The 11736-nt window shown below is 42.5% G+C and overlaps 2 long non-coding RNA genes across 2 annotated transcripts; both read left to right on the top strand.

The window, feature by feature from the left end:
* The first annotated feature begins 2542 nt into the window (after window positions 1-2542).
* LOC143110400 (uncharacterized) lies at window positions 2543-2990 on the top strand. The gene is made up of 3 exons (XR_012984142.1): window positions 2543-2652; window positions 2743-2814; window positions 2947-2990. It is a non-coding gene; the product is annotated as an uncharacterized LOC143110400 (long non-coding RNA).
* Window positions 2991-3922: 932 nt separating this feature from the next.
* Window positions 3923-4530, top strand: LOC143110205 (uncharacterized). The gene is made up of 3 exons (XR_012984090.1): window positions 3923-4181; window positions 4301-4324; window positions 4429-4530. It is a non-coding gene; the product is annotated as an uncharacterized LOC143110205 (long non-coding RNA).
* The last annotated feature ends 7206 nt before the right edge of the window (window positions 4531-11736 follow it).

Here is an 11736-nt window from a genome sequence, read left to right as displayed (position 1 = left end):
GCCATCACTTCCACTAGCCATTTTTTTAAATTGCAGCGCTTTCTCTCACTCGTCATTGGTCTGTCTCTCTCTCTCGCTCCTCCAGCCCTCCGCGCTCTCTTCGTTGCCTGCTACGCGGCGTTGCTATGCCTACCCCGCTCTGCTGCAATTCATCATGGGTAACGTTGTGCGGAAGCCAGTATGCTATTCAACTATTCTCAGCCGGACACTACGTTGCCCGCAATGCATTGCGCACACAATGTCAAAACCATTTCTGTCTGGTGATGCATGATTTAAGCGGCACCAGCGAGAATACAGGAGGGAGGAACTTTCTCTCGTTGCGTTTCAAAAGAGAAAACAGATGTCACTCAGTTTTCAATGGAAAACAAATTCCAACGTTCATTTACAGTGATGTCTGCCGTTCATGACACATAATGTGAACTAATTCACGTTCAAGTTCTTTATTAAAAAATGTGTTCCGTTCAGTTCAACGTTCACGAAAAAATTAGCGTGTTCAATGAATGCGTTCTTGTGAACTCTGCAACTAGAAGGACTGGATGGAATGTGTTCCTCTGGTGAATAAATAACCATAGGAGACATACGGACCAATGTCATTTAAAGTTTTTGTAACATTCTGTTAGCTGGGTAGACACCCTATTTTTTTCTAAAAAAGTAGGCCTACTCTATAGCTATCTATTCTTGATTTTCCCCTTGGGGATCAATAAAGTAGCATATCTATCTATCTATCTATCTATGACACTTACAGTTGTGATCTGTCCTCTTACTGACACATAACCCTGCACATCTCGGAGAGATTCATATTTTACAACCCAAGGGGAGGAGGGACACAGCAGGGCCTTTGCTCTATCCACAACCTCGTCAGGGATGACTAGGTTGTGAGACCTGAAGGCTGCGGTATTGGCGTTGAAGAATGCTCTACCATTCTTTAATCCAAGGTTTTTGAAGGCATAGGTGCGGTCAGGAACAATCTTATCCGCAGTGTTCTCATCGAGGCTGAGAACATGCCTGAGATTCATCGGACAGCACCCGTGACTCGGACGTTTTCCAGGTGGCGTCTACTGCATCCCCAAATGGAAATGTGCTGACTACGCGCCTAGATGTGGCCGTAATGCATTTCAGCCTTAGGGGTGCGTGTTGATACGGCGTTTGTCTGTTTTGTTTCTCCATCTGAAAAAAAAAACATGTGATGTTAAATACATTTCTATGTTATTATATTTCCACAAAATAAGTCTTAAAGTTGTATAATCAATACATTTGTGCTGTAATCTGGTGGTTTATAAATCACTGCAATTAGTGCTGAAACTGGGGCCACCACTTTCACTGCCAGGAACTCAAGGTCAGTCACTCCCTGCAGGTATGGAACATGATGGGCTACAACATGGCTTTTCACAAACATTGCAACTCCCCCACCATTCTTCTGTACTAGATGAGTAACGCATGCCTGTTGCACTTATTAGGGGAGTAGTATTAAGTAGGCTAGCTTATATTGCACTTAGTAGGGGAGTAGTATTAAGTAGGCTAGCTTATATTGGTCACAGACGCGGTAAAATAGGCTACAAGTTTGACGTGCTGCGTGGCACTCAATAAAACCTTAAAGGGGAACTTTGCAACTATTTCAACTTAATAAACCCGTTTAGAAATCATTTGGATGGTTAATTGACCTGTTCCGGTGAAAATTGTGACTTTCCCGGCTCCCTCTAGCGTCCCCAGGCGGAAAACCAACCTTGCAACTTTTGGACTAGCGTCCCGAAAGGTTTGAAACAGGAAGTATCGTGTGAAGCGAGAACCAGCGAGAAACACAAACTGCTTTACGGCAACTCCCCATAAACGCACACGCCCCCCTCAGTACCGGTTAGCCACGCCGGCTATAAGAGCAAGCGAAAATGGATCATTTTTTTGATGGTCATCATGGCAGAGGCAGCGAAAAGACAGAAGAGACGGTTCTCGGCGGAGGAGGCGAGGGAGAGGAAGAAAGCGGCTGACCGAGCGAGGGACCACACAAGAGTAAACATCGGTCGTGCGTTCACGGAATGGCGTGAGCTAAGGGAAAGCGAAGGATGCAAAACAGATGCTGACCTGGCGTTACTGTTATTTCCTGTTTATTCATTATTTCTTATTCTTGTTAGCGTTTGTAAATGTGTTCAATCCATGACCGTGACCGGTAACTGGCTGGCTAGTGGCTAGCTAGCTAGCCAGCGAGCCAACCCGTTTGTTTTGAGTACGGTAGGTTACTGTTGCATGGGGTTGCTGCTATGTGGCAAATTTACCAGACAACCGAGGTTTACGCATTCGTTGAATGTATGTCACTTATATTGGAAGTATATGCACAGTTGCTTGTTACGCTAGGCCGTATAGTGTTACCTAATAACCTAGGCTAACAACCCTGATATAGTGTCTCTGCATACGTGTTTTAGCCTAGGTCAAAAATACGTCTCAGTTTAGTTATCAAGTCTTGAAGCATCATATTTCGTCATGGATTAGCAATAGTCATCAATGTCTGTTCTGTTTTAGATTGTGCAAAGGTGACGGCTGTTCTCGATTTTGTTGTAGCTACAAGCGCTGGCAAGTGACCACATCCACGCCACGCAAGGGCCAGTCCAGACCACCACAACCAGTGGTGTCGAGTATCGGCGAGGAGTCGGATCGTGACTTGTAAGTTTGTTTTCCTCCCACAGGACCGCTGTTTCAGACATAGACGATATTGCAGAAAGTGATTAATGGACTGTTCATTTTTTCAATCAGAGAAATACAAGCTCCTGAGCTTGGTGTTCAACCACTGGTTGGAGAGGGAGAGATAGAGGTTTTGGAATCCAGGTGAGCTTGCCTTGCACCTCATACTGTGCTGTAGTGTATTTGGATTTGATTTGGGTGTATATATTTTTTTTTTTTCTGTTTACTTTCCATCTGTTTATGTAGTTGGTCATGTGTTTATTGTTATGCTTGCAGCATGCACTCTCTGGATATCACTAAAGACGAAAGCCCAGATTCACCCCAGATTCACCAGCTCAATGATTTGAGGAATACCTAGTAAGTAATGTACATTGTGTTTCATTTAGATCCACTGATTTATACAACCATTCTAAGGTGTTTACATACAAGTTTCATTCACAGCATTGCCATGGATGATTTTTGGGCTCATCCAAGTAATTTGGAAGATAAGGACAGCTTCGATGAGGACTTTGTCCCATCTCTTCATTTGAGGTAAATGTCCTTGTTGGTAATAAACAAGGTAGTTGCCTGCTTGTTACACTGATGAATTTATTGATTATGTAATAAATAGATTGATTATGTAATAGTTCATAGGACATGTGGTGATCAATGTATTCATATTTGGTCTCTTTACACAGAAATGTTGGTGCCAAAACAGACAAGCTTCCTGAAATCAGTGTGGACGAAGCTGTGTTTGATTTTGTTGTAGCTGCTCCTCCTGTAGAGGAATCAGATTCAGAATCTGTTTCGGACCAACAGAGAGTCACTACAGAGGAACACCTGGTTGGTAAATGTGCCAACATTACCTACAATGACAATCTCCTTCTACTTGCTCGGCACCTGAAACTACCCCTCAAGAACTGCTAGCACGTGGACAGACTGTCTGGTGTTCCATGTCCTGGTGTGCCACCATTTCAGGTGACCCTGAAACCTCGGGGGACTGGAGCAGTTTTGGAATGGGTAAGATGGTGCTAGACAATGTGAATTAGATTCCAACCCCCCTCGCACCTAAATAAAAAGGCAGGGGGAGGGTGATTTTTTTGTAGAGTTTGCTGATTGTGGCCATTACAGGTGTGAAGGCTTGCATAGAAATGGCACATTTGGTCGCACATACTGTAGCTGTTATATACCCGTTTTGTTTTGCTTGATTGGTCTTGATGTATTTTTTTCTGCCCTTTACATTAGTTATGCCCCTTTCGGACACAGCCAGTGGAAATGGAACTCGCAGCCAACTTTAAAGTTTGGCATGCAGGGTGGGGACTTCATGCTGAGCACAAACATACTTCTGTCTGGCAACAACTACAGAAAAGTAGCTCTGCTTTTCAAGTTCATGGCCATGGGTATGGTAACAGAATCCACATACTACCGTATCCAAGACGCATACTGCATAGAGCCTGTCCAAGAATTCTGGGACAACATCAGGGCAGAAGTCTTGGAGCGGATGCGCCAAAAGGACCATATTGTTGTCCTAGGTGAGGCATACTTTTGTGTCTTCGTAATCAATTATATAGAAATCAATGTTTAGCCAAGACTTATATTCACTCAGACTTTTGATTCTAACACCTTTTATTTCAATATCTGTTGGCTGTAGGGGATGGCCGAATGGACTCTCCTGGTAAGTTCTGAGTGCATATGTTTATTCTGTGTGGTTAAGAACTTGTGCTATGTTTATTCTGTGTGGTTAAGGACTTGTGCTTAACCACTGTGCTTATGTTTCAGGACACTGTGCTCAATATTGCACATATACAACAATCGAACAAGACTCGCGAGACATCCTCCACATTGTTTCTGTGGACAAAAGGGAGACCAGTCGCAACTCGGTGATAATGAAGAAAGAATGCTTCATTCGCACCATGGATGCTCTGCTCCCAAATGTCAAAATAAAAGAAGTGGTTACTGATGCTCACCAAAGTCCTTTTAGGCAAGTCCCTCCACTCGGCGGCCATATACCAACGTTTTATGGGCACTCATCGGGCACAGTCTTTGGGTCGAACTGCGCGTGCACTAGGCTTCACGACACCAATCTTGCTCCAGCGGCGAGATCACAACACATGATTGGCACGATGTCTTCACAACACACCACATGATTGGCTAAATGTATTCACATGTCGGCGTTTTGCCGAGGAAGGGGTGGGATATGTGTAGACAACGGCAATATTGGCGTGACAAACTAGCCCCATGCATTTCTATGGAGTATTTTTTGAGTGCTGTGTCTCCACATTAGAAAGTCTCTGTGCTCACCCACAGATCACTGCATTGCTGAGTAAGTAGAACTTATGTGCTGTTACTTGAAGTCATGACTTTCATATTGTAATTGTGTCATAAAGTCTTTTGTTTTTTACAGATCCTGAATGTGGACAATATAAAGCATGGGGTTTACAGCATTCGCTTGACATTTGGCATGCTGCTAAAAGTCTTAGCAAAAGGCTTTGAAAGGTATGTTTCCATCCACACCATCATACTGCCATGGTACTCTCAACAATGCCATATGGACAAACATTTTACCTGTCACATCATGGCAACAGAAGAGGTTCTTTATAGGTGTGTATGGACTGCTATTGATGTGCATCGTAATCAGGCTGGAGCAGTGAAGGGGCAGAATCCAATTCAGGTCTGGGCCCAAGACATTGTCAACCACTTTTGGTACTGCAGCAAACAGGCTTCCACAGAGGAGGAATTCAAGGTATGTCTGAGAGTAGAGCATGTGTAGTGTAAAAACAGTTTGTGAGAGATTGGGTTTTTAGTTGTATATATTGTACAGGTGACAATTTTTTTTTTATCTTGCAGTCGATGTGGGTTGGTGTGATGCATCATGTCCGCAACGAACATTTTTGGGCAACCGGTTGCTGTCAGCATGAGCCGCTGGAGGAAGGCAGCCAAGACTAGCCTTGGATAAAGCAAGGTGACCATATAGGAAAATAAAACTGCACAAATGAATTCCATACATGACTGCACTCATTTCACTCATAATATAATGTGTTTACAGGTTCAGCAGCTCACCGGGCCCTGGCTGCAATTGTATTTGAGAAGAGATGGCTGAACCTTGTGAGGAAGTTCCTAAATTTCAGGTAATCATCTGCTCTCGTTTTAGCATTTGCTGTGTTTTTAATTGTGCACTCAAGCAATACTCATTTATTTCCTTATCAAATGAAATATTTGACAGACTGAGCTGAGGTCCTTTTGTACATAAGGAAAGGGTTACAGCAGATTTGTAGACGTGTTGTGAGAGAGATTTTCTAACTTCAATTATTCTGCCTCAAACACACTCACAGGACCACGTCGGATTTGGAGAGTTTCCAAAATCATATTTTGCTCTACGCAGCGAAGCGGATGTCGTACATGAGGGGTGATTTCGCACTGACGACTTAAATTCTCCCTTTTCCATATGTGTTAAGACAGTGTTACACGAAAATTCTAAGAGACATTCACCTAGAAATTAACAGCTGATCGGAACGTGATTATTACGTCATCTGGAACTTATTGTTCATGACCGCTCCCGTCCGTACATTAACCGGAACGGCGACAACCTAGATGAAGATTGGACAGAGGAATTATGTGCAAAAACAATATTTTTTAAATTGTCCTCCCACCTGTTCTGATGCCCATCAAGGGTCTTCCCAATCGCTCTCTTCAGCGTCTGGTTGGTCCTCTCATCCAAACCTATGAGGTGAAGTGAAATTGCAAACATTACATTTTGCCCAGCAAACTACTTACACAAGTATTGAATAGTGGTCAAATACTGTTATACTGACCATTCGTCTGAGGGTGGTAGGCGGAAGTCATACGGTGCTTGACACCGTACCTTTGGAACATGGCTGCATTAATCGTATTTTGGGCAATAACAAAGAATTATTATATTCTAAAAATGTTAATATTGTAATCCTAATTGGCATAGAATATTACACTATTTCTGAATGGAAAACCACCTTGTTGCAGAACTCCCGCCCTCTGTCTGTTAAAATGACCTCTGGCACACCATGGCTCATAAAGATGCCCATCAAAGCCTTGACAAAAGCAACAACAAATAAAATGTAGGACAAGTTTTTTGCATATGGCGATACTTATACTATAATACATACCTGAGAAGTCGCATCAGCACATCTCCGCACAATAGGCCTTGCCTCCACCCACTTTGTGAAAAAATCTGTGGCTGTGAGGCAGAAAGTTTTCCCCTTGCTGGACTTTCTTAAAGGTCCACTGAGATCAACACCTATTCATAATTGTTTGAGACAGACAGGCAAGAAATTATTACAAAGGCTCTTGTGTGAGACTTTACATTACACATATATATATATATTTTCTGGCCATTCAGTGAAGGTAACATCAAACATTGTTTTTGTTCTACCAATCATGTGCCAGGGAGCCACTGGCTTGATGGGCTTTAGTTCTGGAGCCTTGGTCTTCACTTTTCCGAAGTGCTGGCACGACCATAGTTCGAATTACAGGGGGTACTGGTTCTTCATTGGGAGGTATAGTACCCCCAAATGGACAGAAATATCAGTTTTGGGGGGTCAGATAATTTTTTGATTTTGTGAAAAAATATCAACTCCTATTTTCACTAGAAAAAATTTAAGGTAAAGCGATTTCAGACACCCCTATTATGGACTGTACCATTTTTAACCACCGTGGCGCTAGAAGCAACGGAGATAGAGAACGACTTCAACTTCTCAAGCAAGTGTCAACGTTGAATGACAAAACGCTAGGTAGATTCCTTCAGTAGCCTAAATTCGGTTTGTCGCTGATGTGCATGGGTAAATGTAAGTTGCTAGCAGACGTCTAGCTTGTTGAAAATGTGGTATTTTACAACCTTCATGTATTAACGTTTTTTGTTCTTTCATAGCTCATGTCACGTCTTCATACATTTAATTACCGGCTACTTACCTGCTACTTACCCACTGAGGCTAGTAAAGTGGACCTTGGTTAGATACCTGTAGCATGAGCAGTTACCTGTTCAAGTTATAGTCTAATGGTGAATGCTTCTGATTGGCTGGAATGGTTATACGTGTGACGTATAAGGATGTAAAAGGGTAGTGTATTGTTGAACGTGAAGTAAAGAAGCAGGCTGTCGCCTTGTTCTTGAATAGTGTGCTTGTCTCTGATATTTCCACCACGCCAATAACACTACATGGTGCCAGAAGTGGCTGTCTTCAACAAACTGAAGCATAGCAAAGGCGAGAGATCGTTAAATACAGATAGTCCTACTAGCGTAACGCAAGACCATGGAGTTGTTCACGCAGCCGACACCACTGTCCTTCACCGGCAACCTGGCTGAGAATTGGCGAAAATGGGAGCAGCGACTCAAAGTTTACCTCGAGGCGTCAGGACTCAGTGATAAGTCAGAGGCAAGGAAAATTGCTGTCTTTTTGCACTGTATCGGAGAAGATGGGCTAGAAGTCTATAACACTCTCACGATTGAGTATGAACGACAAAAAGCTTTCAGATGTGTTAGCTGCCTTCCAAAAGTACTGTGAGCCACGAAAAAACACCGTTTATGAGCGTCATCAGTTCTGGGCGCACACATACAATGCACAAGCAGGAATTGACAAGTTTGTAACTGAATTAAAAGCAAGAGTTCGCATGCTAAGGGATAAAATAGTGTTTAGCGTGACTGACACTGCTCTACGTGAGAAACTGCTGTCCATCCCTGAATTGTCCCTGACTAAAGCTGTAGATCTATGTCGAGCAAAGGAAGTAGTGCGTGCACAGGCTCTTGCAATGGCTTCCAGTAGCTCAACAGAGCAAGTGGATGTTATCAGGAGCAAGGACTCCAAACCACATACATGGACAGAGCGCAAGGCTTATAAAACACCCATCAAAGAACTCAGATATGTAGCAAATGTGGGCGGCAACATCGGCCAAGAAGCTGCCCTGCATACAATGCATATTGCAACACATGTGAAAAAAAGAACCATTTTTCTGCAATGTGCAAGTCAGGGAGAGTAGTGGCGCCGATTGAAACAGACACTGATAGTGATGAAACCAGTGCAGCTGTAGACACATTGTTTATTGGATCCATATTACACCATAGACCACAGAAAATAGACACAGGATGGCACACCAACCTTGACATAGATGGAAAGATAGTGGCATTTAAGCTGGACACGGGCGCGGAAGCCAACATTCTGCCTCAATCTATTGTGAGCTCCCTGTAGCTAAAAATGTGGAGAATGCAATGCAATCAAGCATTTTGGACGATATATTTTCACAAGCTGGCAGAAAAGGCAACAGGCCGATGTGCGTTTTATTTGGAGACTGTTTTGCGAGACAGAGACTGAGTTTGCTGCTGATATTCTGGGGATAGGCTACAACATAGCCAATGTACGACTTTAGCCTTTTAATATATTTGCTGCATTGGATCAGTCTTCCTAGAACAGGCAAGGGCTTTCTAGCCTCACGTCAGCAGCGCTGCATCACCCATATAGCCTACATTAAAACAACCAGCGCATGGTGGGCGGGTGCCGTTTCGAAGATTGGTCAAAAAACTTTGGTGTTGATGGATGGCTGATGGATGATAAGTTTTGCTATGCAGTTATGGTTGAAATAATAGCCCATCAGCGCATCTCTAGTGTGTGTGCCTCTCTCTCGCTCAGAGGGGAGGGAGAGGCTGAGGGTCGATCCAGCATGGATTCTAAACTCTGTGGTGGATAGGATCGATCTACAATTAGGTGTTAACAATACTACTATGCTAGGTCGAAGTACTCCCAAGTGCTATTGCGCCACACATTGTAGTTCTCCGGTTTATTCGCTTGGAAAATCGCCACGTTTCACGTTGCGTGGCCGTAGCATTTCTATCAACTACTCGTGCAACTGTATTTAAGTCGGTAAAACGTGGATGTTTTTGATTACTTCTACGCTTAGTTGCCGTCAAAGCCCGCTAGCATAGCAACATGCTAACACAGTCCAGCCGCGCACCAGAGCGTTTGAGTGCACGTACGGACACGGGAGAGGTATGACTCAACTCGTGAAAGTTAAGGTAAGAACATCTATTACTACTGACATTGGGTGGCGTGTTCCTTTAACCCTCTATACCCCAATAGAATGTTACAACAATGCCTCCGATTCCTGGAAGTTCCAGGAAAAAAAGGCAATTTCAGTAATATTTTAAATAATGCAAAATAACTTAAAAAGTAAGGCAAAGTGTCAAATGCAAGTTACATTCATATTAAAGGTCAGAAACTGCTTTTTAAAAATATATATAATACATTGCCAATTATGTATGCACAATTTCCATAGACTGCCATTGATCTGAATGAAATGATAGAAATTGTGATATGATGACAACTAAAAGACTAAAAGAGAAGCTTTTCAATCTTAAAATATCATCTAAAAATATATGATAGACCAACTTAACTATTATATTGCAACAAATATGAAACTGTTGAGTAGTTCAGGGGTTAATATTTTTTTTATCTAGTCTGCAAAGAGCAGCAGATGGAATTTTGTCATTTTCATTTAGCGACTACCATTTCAGAACATTACAGCAGTTAGAATAGGCCAATATTATTAGTGATAAGGAGACCATTACATTGATACAACACAATCAAATAATAGTAATATAAATACTACTACTACTACTACTGCTACTACTACTACTACTAATAATAATAAAGGTATTGTTATTATAAAAAACAGCAAGAAAGAACTTCCGACTAAAACCTTATTATGTATTTATATATTTTTTTTTTATTATTATAACAACAGTATTATATTAATTAGACCGAAGCAACACAAACAGATTACATTTCATTAACTATTCAATAAACTATAACATACCATGAAACTCATGAAAACATGGTGGCATTTTGCACAATGGCGCAGAACAAGTTGAGCAGCCAAAAGAAGTTTCAATGCACCGCCCACTATTGGTGCGGCGCCCTGCTCTAATGCAACTTACACATCCCTTTTTCCTCCCCTCAAAGCGCACAAGTGAGTGGCCTTCTTTTAAATTCCTACTCACTACAAAGTCGATACCCAGGGTATTGATGCCCTGGACACCCTGCTTCCTGCCAAAAAAATCGTCACATAGGGCATGCACGATTTTAAGTTTGAAGGCTTTCAGGCCCCAGGTTTTCCTGCCCTTAGGAAGTGGCCTGAGCTGAAGCTGCCACACAATATATGCATTTATAATTGCAATATCAAACAGTCCCCAGAACAGGTACTTCCACCATTTCTTTCCAGTTCGCCCAACATTGTAGTAGCTTCGAAACTGGTCTAGATGGTCAACCCCTCCCATTTTCCTGTTGTAATCCAGGACCGCTTCTGGGCAAGAGATTAGATTAGCATTAAACTTGGATCTTTGCTTCATTTGGTCTCTGCCTGCATGATTGCTTGAAACTATATACACATCCCTTTTGTCCATCCACCTCAATACCATCATCCCATCCCTTCCCACTTTTCTGCTCTCCCCTATCATTAATTTTGGTTCCGTGATTTGCGTTGGAAAGCCTTTGGAGGTCTTTCTGATGGTGCCACAATAGTAGGTGTTATGATCAAGCAAGTCTCTCACCAAGGGAATAGAAGAAAAAAAATTATCTGCATAGACATGATAGTGCTTGTCCAAATATCCTCTAAGCAGATGCATAACTACTCGGTAGGCCAAACCTTTTCCCTGTACGTCATCTTTTCCCGTGTAAACATTGAAGGCGAGACAATAACCTGTCAAAGAGTCACAAAGGCACCATAACTTTATGCCCCATTTCACTGGTTTTTTCGGCATATATTGTTTCCAACGCAGTCTCCCATCAAATTTAATCATTGCTTCGTCCACAGACAGCGCAGACCAGGGCACAAGCAGTTTTGGGAAATTTTCTTGTAGCACTTGTATAAATGGCCTAACTTTTGCCAGCTTATCTGTATCCTCTCCTTGTGAACTGCACTGAAAAAATTGGCAAATTAATTCAAAGCGGTTGCGAGATATCCGGTCAGCGATATATGGCACTCGGACACATGGATCAGAGCTCCAGAAGTCGGCGAGGCAGGGTAAACGATGGATACCCATGAGGATATTGAAACCAATGAAGGCCCTCA

This window comes from Alosa pseudoharengus, unplaced genomic scaffold (assembly GCF_046254945.1).
Source record: "Alosa pseudoharengus isolate Yale_2024_CS ecotype anadromous, Long Island Sound unplaced genomic scaffold, YU_APseudo_1.1 YU_APseudo_1.1_scf_7, whole genome shotgun sequence".
Classification (NCBI taxonomy): domain Eukaryota; kingdom Metazoa; phylum Chordata; class Actinopteri; order Clupeiformes; family Clupeidae; genus Alosa; species Alosa pseudoharengus.
The sequence above is the reverse complement of the archived record's forward strand: the minus strand, read 5'-3'. Positions and strand labels throughout refer to the sequence as shown.